The sequence below is a fragment of the Capra hircus genome, chromosome 7 (assembly GCF_001704415.2).
Source record: "Capra hircus breed San Clemente chromosome 7, ASM170441v1, whole genome shotgun sequence".
NCBI classification, from domain to species: Eukaryota; Metazoa; Chordata; class Mammalia; order Artiodactyla; family Bovidae; genus Capra; species Capra hircus.
This window is the reverse complement of record NC_030814.1, coordinates 83,575,191-83,589,079: the sequence shown is the minus strand read 5'-3', so window position 1 is coordinate 83,589,079 and position 13,889 is coordinate 83,575,191. Positions and strand designations below refer to the sequence as shown.

At 43.3% G+C, this 13,889-nt stretch overlaps 1 protein-coding gene across 2 annotated transcripts in view; it reads left to right on the top strand.

The window, feature by feature from the left end:
* The window catches only part of MARCH3 (membrane associated ring-CH-type finger 3), a 155,051-nt gene that overhangs the window by 125,082 nt on the left and 16,080 nt on the right, over positions 1 to 13,889 (top strand). The gene's annotated exons all lie outside the window — the stretch shown is intronic.

The window sequence follows — 13,889 nt, the reverse complement described above, 5'->3', positions numbered from 1 at the left end:
ATCAGTTCAGTGGCCGAGAACGTGGGCAAACTCCGGGAGATGGTAAGGGACAGGGAGCCGTGGCCTGCTGCACCCATTGAACTGCAGAGTCAGACATGAGTTAGCAACTGAACAACAACCCCACCTCTAAAAGAATTTCCGAATGGTATGTGATTTCTTTCTACCAGCATCTTTCTCCCAAGATGGTACAGACTGAACTTAATGATCTCCTCCTATTGTCCCCGCATTATGAGTGAACCGAAATGACTGGTTCAAACTCACACAATTAATGAGCCAGTAGGAGAGAAAATACTAGCACAGACAGTGGTGAGAAGTACTGTGCGCTGCAGCTGCCTTAGTGTTGGCCAAGCACTTCCTTGCCTGCCCTGGCACCAGCCTCCCCATCCTTTGTCCAGTAGTTGAGATGACCTGCCTGATGACTAAAGTCTAGAGATGCTTAATCCTACAGTTGTTCGGATTTGGATTTTTCTCTTGATTCTGGTGGCTAATTTGGCAGTTCCTTCGTTACTTAAAGCTTAGTTACAAAGAAGCTGTTTTAAGGTATCTATTAAATTCACAGCTTGCTTCATTAAAAATCACTTCATTTAAAAAGGCAAGCCAACTGAAGTGTTCACATGGCCATGCCAGATGGAAGGGAGCTAAGTGCCTGGTGCCTGGGTGTTCAGCCCATCCACTGCTGGGAAAGGACTAATTTGGAGGGGAAATCCTGTTCTCTGCATAAAAAGAATTACAGGACCAATTCTAGCATTTTAACTTGTATTGATACTTGCAGTGGGTTGAAATACAAATTAGCAATCATGTTTTTGAAAAGACCTTTCTCAGACTTCCCTGGTGGCTCAGTGAATAAGAATCCACCTGCCAATGCAGGAGACACAGGTTCGGTCCCTGACCTGGGAAGATCCCACATGCCTCAGAACAATTAAGCCCGTGTGCCACTACTATTGAGCCAGCAAACTGCAACCACTGAGCCCACGTGCTGCAGCTGCTGAGGCGCATGCACCCTAGAGCCCATGCTCCACAAGAGAAGCCCCCACAATAAGAAGCCCAAGCTCTGCAACGAAGAGTAGCCCCTGCCTACCACCACGAGAGAAAGCCTGTGCAAAGCAACAAAGATCCAGTGCAGCCAAAAACAAACTAATTACATTTTTAAAATATAAATTTAAAAAGAGGACCTTTCTCCATCCTAGTAGCTGCCTTCAACCTCTCCTCATCTGCGGGTCCCTGGAATAGAAGCACAAAGATGCAAAACACTAGGAATTGTTTCACACAACTTTTTGATTTTAATTGTTCTGTGTTATAATACATAGAGAGGAGGGCAAAAAACAATATATAAACAAGTGTGTATCCACCACCTAGAACTAACGAATGTCACCATTTTGCGAGCAACACATCTTTTAAAGAACAGCCTCCTGAGGGGGGGAGGGAGAAAATGTCTGTAGTTGTCACCAACTCGGGCTTCTTTGATGGCTTAAATGGTAAAGAATCTGCCTGCAATGTGGGAGACCCAGATTTGATCCCTGGGTCAGAAAGATCTCCCGGAGGAGGGCATGGCAATCCACTGCAGTATTCTTGCCTGGAATTCCATGGACAGAGGAGGCTGGTGGGGTACACGGGTCACAAAGAGTCAGACACAACCAAGCAACTAACACGCTTGTCACTAACTCATCCTCAGGTAGTATCAAAAACAGGAGAAGACTGAGCCAAGTTTCCCTGAAGCGCATCTGGGCCAAGAACAAGTAAACAGAATACAGATAATCCTGAAAAATACCAGCCCCTTTGAGCTCCCTCCAAATGTAAGAACAAATAGTACAGCAGTGCTGGCCACCAAAGGGCCCACTTCTTTGAAAGGCAGACAGTTGGAAGCCATTATATCGGAGTTTGGGGGGTTGTGGGGGGTGGAGAAGAAAGTGTCCCCAGCTGGGCAGAGAGCTTTGTAAAGGCAAGTGTGATCAAGAAGCAGTGAAATGTCACTGTGTAACTACACCAAGTAATCATCTCTCCCCTAAGTCCTGCTGAAATAACAAGGCACAGTTAGCCCACAGGAGTGGCCCTGTGCAGGTGAAGGCACCAGGCTGAACTGAAGGCAGTCATAAATTGCATGAGCCCTGGTGCAAATTTCAGACACAGAGTTATCAGATATGCATAAAACTCCACACTGAGGGCATCTGCCTGCCCTTCTCTTGCCTTTTCAGTTTTAAGTGTCAACACCTGACACTTTTAACGCCAAAGAAAGAATACACATTTTGAAATACATAATGGTCTGAAATATTGTGAACAGTGCATGATTATGGTTAAATGCTGCCTAATGGACAATTATATTCGAATTAGCCAAATGGAGAAGTATCTTCAGTTAGGCAGTAGGAACCCAGTGGTCATTTATTCACTGAATAACACCCTTCTTTGCCCATTTATGCTAAGATCTCCATTTTCTAGCATAGGCACAGATCTTGACGTGATATTCCAATCCAGTGGCATTCATTAATTTCACTTTGAGTCCATCTATTTTTACCCTCAAGATATTCACACCCCAGAGTTTTCTCTTCTTAAATTATTTAACCATTTCCTAGGCAAAGGAGAGAGATGTATATCGTGCATTTTATATAGCCATCTTATGTTAGTGTATCTGGTATCCCTATAATAGATATTATCTCATTTTATAGATAAAGAAGCTGAGAGTCTGAGATGTAGTCACTAATCAGAGATCTTAAAGACTTTCGGCCACAGGGAAGTAAGCAGAGAAGGTAGACGAATTCAGGTTCCTCTGGCTCCAGAGTCCGTGCACTTGCTACCATACCTGCCCGGCTTCCTCCTTCCTGGCTCAAGAGGTCTTTCCACTTGCTCATTGACATGTTAACACACAAGCACACAGAGAACTGAGGGCTGCTCTACCAATAGCCAGAGTTTCTAAGGGACTGTATGTGCTTTAGAAAGGGAAGCATGGAAAAGGTGATGACTAAAGCCCTGATGTGCCTCTTGACATTGACCCATCTATTGAATACAGAGCTCTTGGTGGGGAGGGAGAGGCAAACAGGCCGAGCAGAGAGGATTTTTAGGGCAGTGAGCCTATTCTGTCTCATACCACAGTTGTGGCTGTGTGTCATTAGACATTTGTCCAAACCCACTGAATACACACCAAGAGTGATGTACATTCATGCTGTTCATTGGAAGGACTGATGCTGAGGCTGAAACTCCAGTACTCTGGCCACCTCATGCGAAGAGTTGACTCATTGGAAAAGACTCTGATGCTGGGAGGGATTGGGGGCAGGAGGAGAAGGGGACGACCCAGGATGAGATGGCTGGATGGCATCACCGACTCGATGGATGTGAGTCTGAGTGAACTCCGGGAGTTGGTGATGGACAGGGAGGCCTGGCGTGCTGTGATTCATGGGGTCGCAAAGACTCGGACACGACTGAGCAACTGAACGGAACTGAACTGAAACTATGAACTTTAGGTAACAGTGTAGGTCCATCAATTGTAACAAACGTAGCACTCTTGACGTGAGGATGTTGATAGCGGGGGCGGCAGGGGATATATGGGGACTCTGTACTGTGCACTCAATTTTGCTGTGAATATAAAGCCACCTCTAAAAAATGAAGTGTATCAAAAACACAACAACAATGAGCTGTGCCAGACTAGGTGCTGGGCAAGAGGAATGGCATTTCTTCTCTGTGCTTCTGATACTTGGGCTTGTTGGGAAACAAAGCTCAGAGGTACGCCACCCTATCAGAAGCCAGAGAAGTCATTCTTCATTTCCAAGGGACTTTATATGCCCTGTCTCTCTCCCTTTTCATCTAGTTACTCTTTCTCTGCATTTGTCTTCATTTCCATGAATCATGATGTCACTCACTTCTTCCAAGGTCTCTACTAGGAGAGATGTTATTAGAAAGCTTGGTGAACCCAAAATGTTTAAGAGCCTTTTCCCTTCCTTCAGGAGCAGGTTGTGAGGATTAATTGCTTATAATATGGTTGTACACACATGTGAGGTGAATTTCTATAGACGCTGTCATGTATATAACTCAGATTGGTGAAACTGATTTTTGCAACTCATGAAGGAAAACCCTGGTCTTTCTCTTGAATTATTTATATAATTGCCTCTGTTCTTTGCTTCCGTTTCTTGACAGGTGCAGCAAATTTGGGGAAAGATAAGAAAAACCCTGTCAGGTCTTGCGGCTTTGTGTTCCTCTTCCATTGTTCACTAAACGTATATTCCTGTGCAGTGCCTCATAGCTGCCTGCCTTCATTCATAAAGAAATAGGAACCCTGTGAGATTGCCTGGGATAAAATTGTTTCTTCGCAGTCCATTATTACAAAGCTGTAGGGATAGGTTTATGCTGTGACGGATATATGAGAACAAAGTTGTATTTGTGTGTGTCTAACATGAAAGAGAAAGAAAAATGCTTTTAAAGCTTCTAGTTTAGAACACTGAAAAACAGGCTTAATTCTTAGGTATGCCCCTTATTAAAATGTGTAAAAGATCTGTTTGTAAAGACTGAGGTCAGATTAAAAGAAGAAAATGAAATATTTTCTAATCATTGTCTTATCATCACTTCATCTCCAGTGATGCTATTAGAGACAGAAAGTTGGCAGAAAGGGTGAAGTTCAGAATCTTTTAGGGCTCTCAGGAAAAATGGCTAAAGTCGTATATGAAATGCTGCTGGCAGGTAGGAACTGCAGGAAAGTTGTAAAATAGAATTTATGGGCATTAAGGACTTATATCTGTGTAGAATCAATAAAAACAGAAATCAGGAGATGAAGAGAAAATATTCACCGTGCTAGAAATTTATGCAACCTCTCCTAACACTTTGCTTACTTCCAAAGGCTAGCTCTTTGCCTTAACGCTGGTAGATGATGGGAGGAAAGGGATGAGAGATGAAAGTAATAAAATGGCTCTAATATTTTTCTAAACACTGGCTCATCTGCTTAAAAGCTATGACTTTAATGCTGAAACCCAGAAGTCATTCGTTCATCAAAATATATACGCATTTTCAGCTGTTTGTAAGACATACCTGACAGATACATATATCTGAAAAATAACCCTATTAGATGAAGTTGTGGCAAGGTGGAAAGAAATACCTGCAAATCAGAATTCATGCAAGAGAAGGGATTCTTTAGGGAAATCTACAGGCCACTTCAGAATATTTTTACCAAGGGTGTTTTTCAGTCTCAGATTTTTAGAACACTTAATCAGACACAATTCATATACCATATAGTTCACAGAAATTTTAGAACATTTTCATCACCTGAAAAAGAAATATCACACACTTCAGCCTGAACTCTCCAGTCCTCATCTCTCTACCTTCACACCCCCCCCCCCCAGCCCTAGGCAACCAAGAATCTATTTTATATCTCTGTGGATCGATCTGCCTGTTCTGGACATTTCCTATAAATGGAACCCTGCAGTTGAGACTGGCTTCCTTTATGCAGCATAAGGTTTGTAAGGTCCAATGTCAGAATTTATAGAAAGCATATCTTAAGCTTCCTTGCTATCATTTTCTTACTCCTTCTTCACATTCTATTCACCTTAATATACTGCTTCCTCTCCTACTTGCTGTCATTTACTGAGTATTTACCCTGTGCCACTGTTCTACCCTCTACCACTTTCGTGTTCAACTGTTTCTATATACAAACTTCTTCTTCTTTTTTTTTTTTTTTTTTTTTGGCTGCACTGGGTCTTCATTGTGGCACACAGGTTCAGTAGTTGCACTGTGCAGGCTTAATTGACCCACAGCATGTGGGGTCAAACCTGCATCCCCTGCTTTGGAAGGTGGATTCTTAATCACTGGACCACCAGAAAAGTCCCCAACCTTTTCCATTTTCGAAAGGAAGAAAGTGACACAGAGATGTGGATGGTTTATTCCCCTCGTAAAGTTTTGCCTTTTCCCTATCACAATTTATGTGATGAAACTCTGTTCACTTTTATTGAGAAGAAATAATTATGCATTGACTTTATGTTGTCTGAAATTTTGCCACCTTTGTCCAGTAAAAGTCTTTTTTTTTTTCCCTTAAGCCTTTTAATTTAGATGTTTTCATGATTCTGCTGCCCTACAACCACACGATTTATTTTTTAAATATCACAGCTTGTGCCCTAGGTTGATTTTTGTCTTAAGTCCAGGTCTAAGGAGATATGGATAGTCCATATGGATTCTCAGAAGGGAATCAACATCCTGCTGCCCATATTCTGAAATTTATCAAAGCTCAGAAAGCTGGACCAGACCAAAGAGAGTCTTGAGACAGTTTAGGAAAATGCTCTGGAACAGCACTGCTTCCCCTCAGTCATGTTTGAAAATAGGATCAAGGCTTGAATTCTCTCCCCTGAAATGCACAGACACCCAGTGTTCACATAAAGTCACAAAGGGGTCACAGATTTTCTGAAGTCCTGTGCCCAGGGTCAAACATCCTTGACCTACACAAACAGTAACATAGGCTGCAAGGGAACATGTAGACTGTCCGAAAGCGTCTCTTGCACCCTTAAAAGGGAAACTTCTCATTGCTTCACTGCAAATTCCTTCTTCTGTGAGCAGGCCACATTATAATTCTAAGGATATCCACAATAGTGGATATGACTTGCTAGTGTTAAAGGGACAGCTGCTGATTCAGTTCTGCCCACATACAGCACTGGGCTGGTTATTAACTTGGGTTCTCCGGTGGTTGGCTTGGTTCTGCCACAAGGACACGTGTCTCAGGGTCACTCAAGCTAGAAATGTCCCCTGGTTGGGGCCGAGCTTTCCCCCAGACAGCAGTTGTGTCCTTCCAGCCGGTCTCCTGCTTGGCCTTCTGTAAACGCCAGTCCCTGATGTCACGACCCCTGACCTCCAGCCATTGCCACTACTCCTTGAAGGCAGCCATGAGAGATTTGTAGCAAAATGGTCTGCGAACACTGAACATAATCAAAACAACTCATGCCAAAAGAGGAAACTGGCACCCTCCCCTCAGGTAACACTGTGGTGTATTTTCACTTGGTGGTCTGATATTCTGGGACCCGTTCCTAATGAAGGATATCTGAAAAGTCCAATGTGTGTGTGTTCAGTCATGTGCGACTCTCTGCGACCCCATGGACTGTAGCCCACCAGGTTCCTCTTGTCCATGGTATTTTTCAGGCAAGAATACTGGAGTGGGTTGCCATGCCCTCCTCCAGGGGATCTTCCCCACCCAGGGATGAAACCCAAGTCTCCCACACGTCTCCTGCATTGGCAGGTGGGTTCTTTACCACTGCGCCACCTGGGAAGCCCCCTGAAGAATCCAAGGGAGCCAGAAGAACAGGTGACCGGGGTGGCCTGGACAGAAAGAGGGAGACTTTTTCATTTGGATGTGAGGAGGCTAAGGAAGAGCATGTCTGAAATCTTACAAATCATGAAAAACTTAGATAACATGAGCATGGTATTCGTAGCACAATCTGGATTGTGGGCTGGTGGGCTCCCTTTGAAATTTGAGGGCAAGAGTGCCAAACAAAAATAAAGAGTTCCCGCCAAATACTGCAACTTGTAAACTTAAGCCATTGTCTCGAGTGGAGCCTTGAAGGATTCCAGATCCATTGGTTGCTAGGATGTGTCCAATGTCAGCAAGATCAGACAGGCCCTGAATATTTGGGGAACTTTTTGGCAGCAAAACCCTGGACTGTAAGCACTGTGAATCTGGAAGTTCCTCTCTTCTCACAGTCATCCATCCAGCAGAGAGTTCCTCTTCTCAAAGTGTTCCCATCCTTGCTGACTTTGGGAATATATGGTCCTGGTGAGAATGTCTATTCTATCCTTTATTTTGCACATGGATCACATGTCATTGAAATTCCTCCACCACACTCTGCTTGGAAGCGTTTTCATACTCATAGTCTTAATACATGAGGGTTTTTCACTACCGGTTTTTTCAATGTGGTCCCATTTTGAGGATCTGCATGTAAATTTGATTTCTCCCTCTGTATTCCTTTAAACATCCCTGATTCACAAAATAGGTATTTATTATTCTTATGCATGTAATTTATCATATTCTCATACTTTGTCCAGTGTTCCACTGAGGGTTCTTACTTGGTACCCTGTCATGGTACCATTTACTCTGTGATCCTGTCTTTCTCTTGGAAGTAATTATTTAAAGCTCCAGAATCCTGGGCTCCAACCACAGGCCAGCAGAAGGGGTGTTAGATGGCAGCAACTTCACCAGCTGGAGGGCCAGGGGTCCCATAAGAGCTCCAGGAACTTGGAGCTTCTGTATGTGTCCTATTTGTAACAGATTACACAGTATAAAACCACTGTCTTCCAGAGTAATCATTTTTATTGTTGGCCCTATGCTTTTTATTAATTTCATCTGCAAATTTCTGTTTTCTTGCTCTTCCTGCTTTCTTGGTTGTTTATCTCATCTTGTGTTTCTGGCTTTATATGGACCACATATGCCACATAATTCTGCAGTATCTTCTTGTATTTTGGATAAACAATCTGCATTTGGCTGTGATCACTTCTACACACAGTGATATAAAATAGAGAAAAATGACTCCCCATTTTACTTATAGCTGGAATTTCAAGTGAATATACAGAATTATTTTGCCATCTAATCCTGCTATGCTGCTAATCTTATCTCTGGAAAATTTCAAACCATTGGTGTGAGTGTGTGTAGCAGTTGTTCAAATAATGCTGAAGCCAAATTATAATGTTCCAGACACAAATATAGTATTTATGGAGCATGATAGCCCTTTAATTGACTTATTGGCCTGAGTCCTCCAGGGAGCATCCCAGATCTCTAGGGTGTCCTTGAATATGATGTATACTTCAGCCAATTCACAGCTGTGAAGGCCAGAACAACTGCTAAGCATGTGTCTGGGACAAAAATTACTTAACTGGATTTGATCCGAAGAGTCATGGGGAGTGATTTTATATATGTGTGTATATATTTCAGTTAAACTCTGACTTCTACTCAAAGCGATCACCAAGTTAAGAAGGATTTATGTATTTCTTCAACTAACATTTATCAAACACAAATATTTTAGAAAATGGGATATAACTGTGAACAGGCCAGAACACTGTACTAACAGAGTTTACCTGCTAGAAAGAATGACGGAAAAAACAAGTAAATCAAAAGATTAGTTCTGATGGTGATGCAAGTTATGAAGGAAGAAAAAAGCTGTTATGTTACAGAATGACTGAGGAGAAGGAATTTGGGGGTTTGTGAAGGCCTTTCTGAAGAGGTGATGTGTGAACAGAGGGATGGCCCATGAGAAGGAACTAGATGTGGGAAGAGTGGCAGGCAGAAAGAGCAGCCACTGCAAAGGTGCTGAGCCAGGCCAGCTGAGTATTTCTGATACAGGAAAAAAAAAAAAAAAACACTGCAAAGGAGCACTGTTTGAGGAGTCAAAGGAGCTAGGTTTCAAGGTGCTTCAACTTTTCTGTCACGGATCCCATAGGCAGATCCAGTCTGCCTGTGGATCTCTTTTCAGAATCATGTTTTTCATCACGTAAAATACAGGCCTTCCCAAATGGTGCTAGTGGTAAAGAAACTGCCTGGCAATGCAGGAGACCTAAGAGACATGGGTTCAATCCCTGGGTCTGGACGATCCCCTGGAGGAGGGCCAGTATTCTTGCCTGGAGAACCCCCTGGTCAGAGGAGCCTGGTGAGCTGTAGTCCATAGGATCGCAAAGAGTCGGACCCGACTGAAGTGACTAACACACACAAGATAAAATACATAGGAATGCAAAGAAAGCCAATTACATTATAATACAGCTATAAAAATATTTAAAAGACAAAACTGTGGCATAAAATATAGATGCTGCTTTAACGCGTTTTGTAGCAGATCTAATGACTATGAAGTATAATTTGTCAAGATATCTGCAACAGTTTTAGTGTGAGATATCTGTGGTTTCTGTAGGTGACAGTCACTGAGATTTTCTGCATAGGCTGTGAAAATAAAGATGTGATTTCCCCCCCACTGTACAATCACAGATCCCATGAGTCATATCCTTGGACCCCTTGGGGTCTGTAGAGCCCAGGGTACACACAGTGGGGCTACAACACGCAGGCTTGGTAGCTACAGCAAGGCATTAGACTCAGTGCAATGGGGACCCACCGGGGAGTTTTAAGCAAGAGAAGTGATGTGAGCTTGCTGCTTTTTATAGAGAACCTGGATTCCAGGGTAACAGGACGAGAAGAGTGAAGTGACTATCACATGGTTCAAGTGAAAGGTGAGGGTGGCTTGGTAAAGAGTCGTGGCCCTAGAGAGAGAGATGTGAATGTGTCGAGATGTGTTCCAAAACGTCAGCATCTGCTGACAGGTTGGGTAGAGGGAGCAGGGAATGAGGAAGGGAGAATGAGAATGAGGTGGAGGTTGTCTGCAGGAGCCTGTGGGGGTCGGTGTTGCCGCGAACTGGGGTGGAGCCTCCTGGGAGAGGAACTGGAGTCAGTCTGTGGGCACGTTGCGGTGGTGGTGAGTCCAGGGTTGCACTGTGGACCTGGGGAAGGGTGAGATGTTTGTTACACGAATGCAGAGAAATTCAGTGCGCGGTGGGATCCACGAGCCTGGAGCTCAGAAGAGAGTAGGGCTGAGAGATGACATAGCCACTCTACAGTTGGACCTCATGTTTTGAACAAAAGTGGGACGTTAAGACAACTAGCGAGAGGTGGTCCCCATCCCCTCAAAGCTGGACCATCCTTACTCCTTGGAGGGAGACTCCCATTGTCACTCCCCCAGAAAGGTGATGGAACTTAATGAAGTTCACACAGCATAAGGGGGAACCAAGAAGATACACGTGGAAGCAGGGTCCTGTCTCCTGCTTCGAATCCCATGTTTTATTGCTGCTCAGTGCTGCTTCTCCAACCTTACTCATTGTGGGAGCAAACAAAAATGAGGGTCAAGGCTTTCTGTGGCACAGAAACAAGCTGAAGGGGAGGTATGAAAGAACAGTCAGCTGGAGATTTCAAATACTGGCTCCTCCACCGTGTAACCTTGAACAAGTCATTTAACCTCACTGACGCTTAATAACCCAATTCAAAATGGGAATAACACCACCATCTGGTGTCATTAAATTCAGTAAAAATACCTGGCACATAATAGGCACTGGGCACCTATTTTTAGTTGAATTCAAGTTGTATAATTTTTACATGGACACTTGGTATTGTCTTTTTCTCATATATTTCAAAGTACTTTTTTTCTAGAAAAAAAAAATAAGACAGTAACTGTGACTAAAACAGTACAAAGGACCTTGAATAATTTACTGGATTTCTCATGCTATTTCATGACGTATAGAAAAATAGATGATATTTCATGATTATTTACATCTTAGGGTAAAAAGATGACTTGAACAGAATCTACAGGATTTTTCACCTTGTAGCGACAAAACACTGTAGATATTATCTTGGCAACCGAAAAGGAGTGTTATAAGGAATTCTATCTCCAAACTAATAGGCTAAAAGCAGTGAACTTCAGGACTTGATGTTTACCAGCCAACAGAGTTTCTTCTCGCTGACTGATTTAATTAGTTTAACATACTGTAGGGTCATTTCTAGTCAGGGCCACTGGCATCTCAGATGTTTATTCATTCATTTTCATGAAGTGTCTACTATGTTCCAGTACTGTTCTTGGATCAAGGCATACAAGAATGAACAAAAATGAAGTGCTACCATCATGGAGCTCTCATTGAAGTGGGGAGCAAAAAAATAAACAAGCAATCAGATAAATAGATAAACAGCATCATTTCACAGTGTCATGCACTCTGTAGAAAATATAGCCAGGTAATGCTCAGAGGTGCAAGGAGTATTTTTTAACTAAGTGATGAGAAGGAGCCAACCATGCAAGAATATGGGCAGAGCCTGTTCCCCTTATGGGAATAGCCACGTATAAATTTGGAAATGAAATGGGAGAGGTTATAGGAGACACACAGAGGAAGGCAGGGGAGACACACAGAGGAAGGGCAGAGTTTTATTCTAAGCATCGGAGAATTTTAAGCAAAGGAGCAACATGGTCTGATTTATGTAATTACAAGGCCACTCTGACTGCTGTTTTGGATTTGGACGAGAAGGTGACCAGGATGGAAGCAGGAATGCAATTGCCTCCCAAGTAAGAGGTGATGGAGGCCTGGGGATGGCAGCAATGGAGATGGAGAGAGGAGCAGAGATTCCAGATGTGTGTTGAAGTTTTGACGGGGCCTGCAGAAGAACTAGATTTGCAGGGTATGACAAGAGAGGAAGCAGGATTAATGAAGCAGCGGGGGGTTGGTCATGTCATTTCCTTAGGGAGCCTTACAGAAAAGAAAGGTGGTGTTCAGTTCAGTCGCTCAGTCGTGTCTGACTCTTTATGACCCCATGAACTGAAGCACACAAGGCCTCCCTGTCCATCACCAACTCCCGTAGTCCACCCAAACCCATGTCCATTGAATCAGTGATGCCATCCAACTATCTCATCCTCTGTCGTCCCCTTCTCCTCCCACCCTCAATCTTTCCCAGCATCAGGGTCTTTTCAAATGAGTCAGCTCTGCACATCAGGTGACCAAAGTATTGGAGTTTCACCTTCAACAGCAATCCCTCCAGTGAACACCCAGGACTGATCTCCTTTAGAATAGACTGGTTGGATCTCCTTGCAGTCCAAGGGACTCTCAAGAGTCTTCTCCAACACCACAGTTCAAAAGCGTCAATTCTTCAGCACTCAGCTTTCTTTATAGTCCAACTCTCACAACCATACATGACCACTGGAAAAACCATATCTTGACTAAATGGACCTTTGTTGGAAAAGTAATGTCACTCCTTTTTAATATGCTGTCTAGGTTGGTCATAACTTTTCTTCCAAGGAGCAAGCGTCTTTTAATTTCATGGCTGCAGTCACCATCCGCAGTGATTTTGGAGCCCAGAAAAATAAAGTCAGACACTGTTCCCACTGTTTCCCCATCTATTTGCCATGAAGTGACGGAACCAGATGCCATGATCTTCATTTTCTGAATGTTGAGCTTTAAGCCAACTTTTTCACTCTCCTCTTTCACTTTCATCAAGAGGCTCTTTAGTTCTTCTTCACTTTCTGCCATAAGGGTGGTGTCATCTGCATATCTGAGGTGATTGATATTTCTCCTGGCCATCTTGATTCCAGCTTGTGCTTCATCCAGCCCAGCATTTCTCATGATGTACTCTGCATATAAGTTAAAGAAGCAGGGTGACAACATAGAGCCTTGATGTACTCCTTTTCCTATTTGAATCCAGTCTGTTGTTCCATGGCCAGTTCTAACTGTTGCTTCCTGACCTGCATATAGGTTTCTCAAGAGGCATGTCAGGTGCTCTGGTATTCCCATCTCCTGAGGAATTTTCCAGTTTATTGTGATCCACACAGTCAAAGGCTTTGGCATAGTCAGTAAAGCAGAAATAGATGTTTCTCTGGAACTCTCTTGCTTTTTCCGTGGTCCAGCAGATGTTAGCAATTTGATCTCTGGTTCCTCTACCTTTTCTAAAACCAGCTTGAACATCTGGAAGTTCACGGTTCACGTATTGCTGAAGCCTGGCTTGGAGAATTTTGAGCATTACTTTACTAGCGTGTGAGATGAGTGCAATTGTGTGGTAGTTTGAGCATTCTTTAGCATTGCCTTTCTTGGGATTGGAATGAAAACTGACCTTTTCCAGTCCTGTGGCCACTGCTGAGTTTTCCAAATTTGCTGGCATATTGAGTGCAGCACTTTCACAGCATCCTCTTTCAGGATTTGAAATAGCTCAACTGGAATTCCATCACCTCCACTAGCTTTATTCGTAGTGATGCTTCCTAATGCCCACCTGACTTCACATTCTAGGATGTCTGGCTCTAGACGAGTGTGAGTGATCACACCACTGTGGTTATCTGGGTCATGAAGATCCCTTTTGTACAGTTCTTCTGTGTATGCTTGCCACCTCTTCTTAATATCTTCTGCTTCTGTTAGGTCCATACCATTTCTGTCCTTTA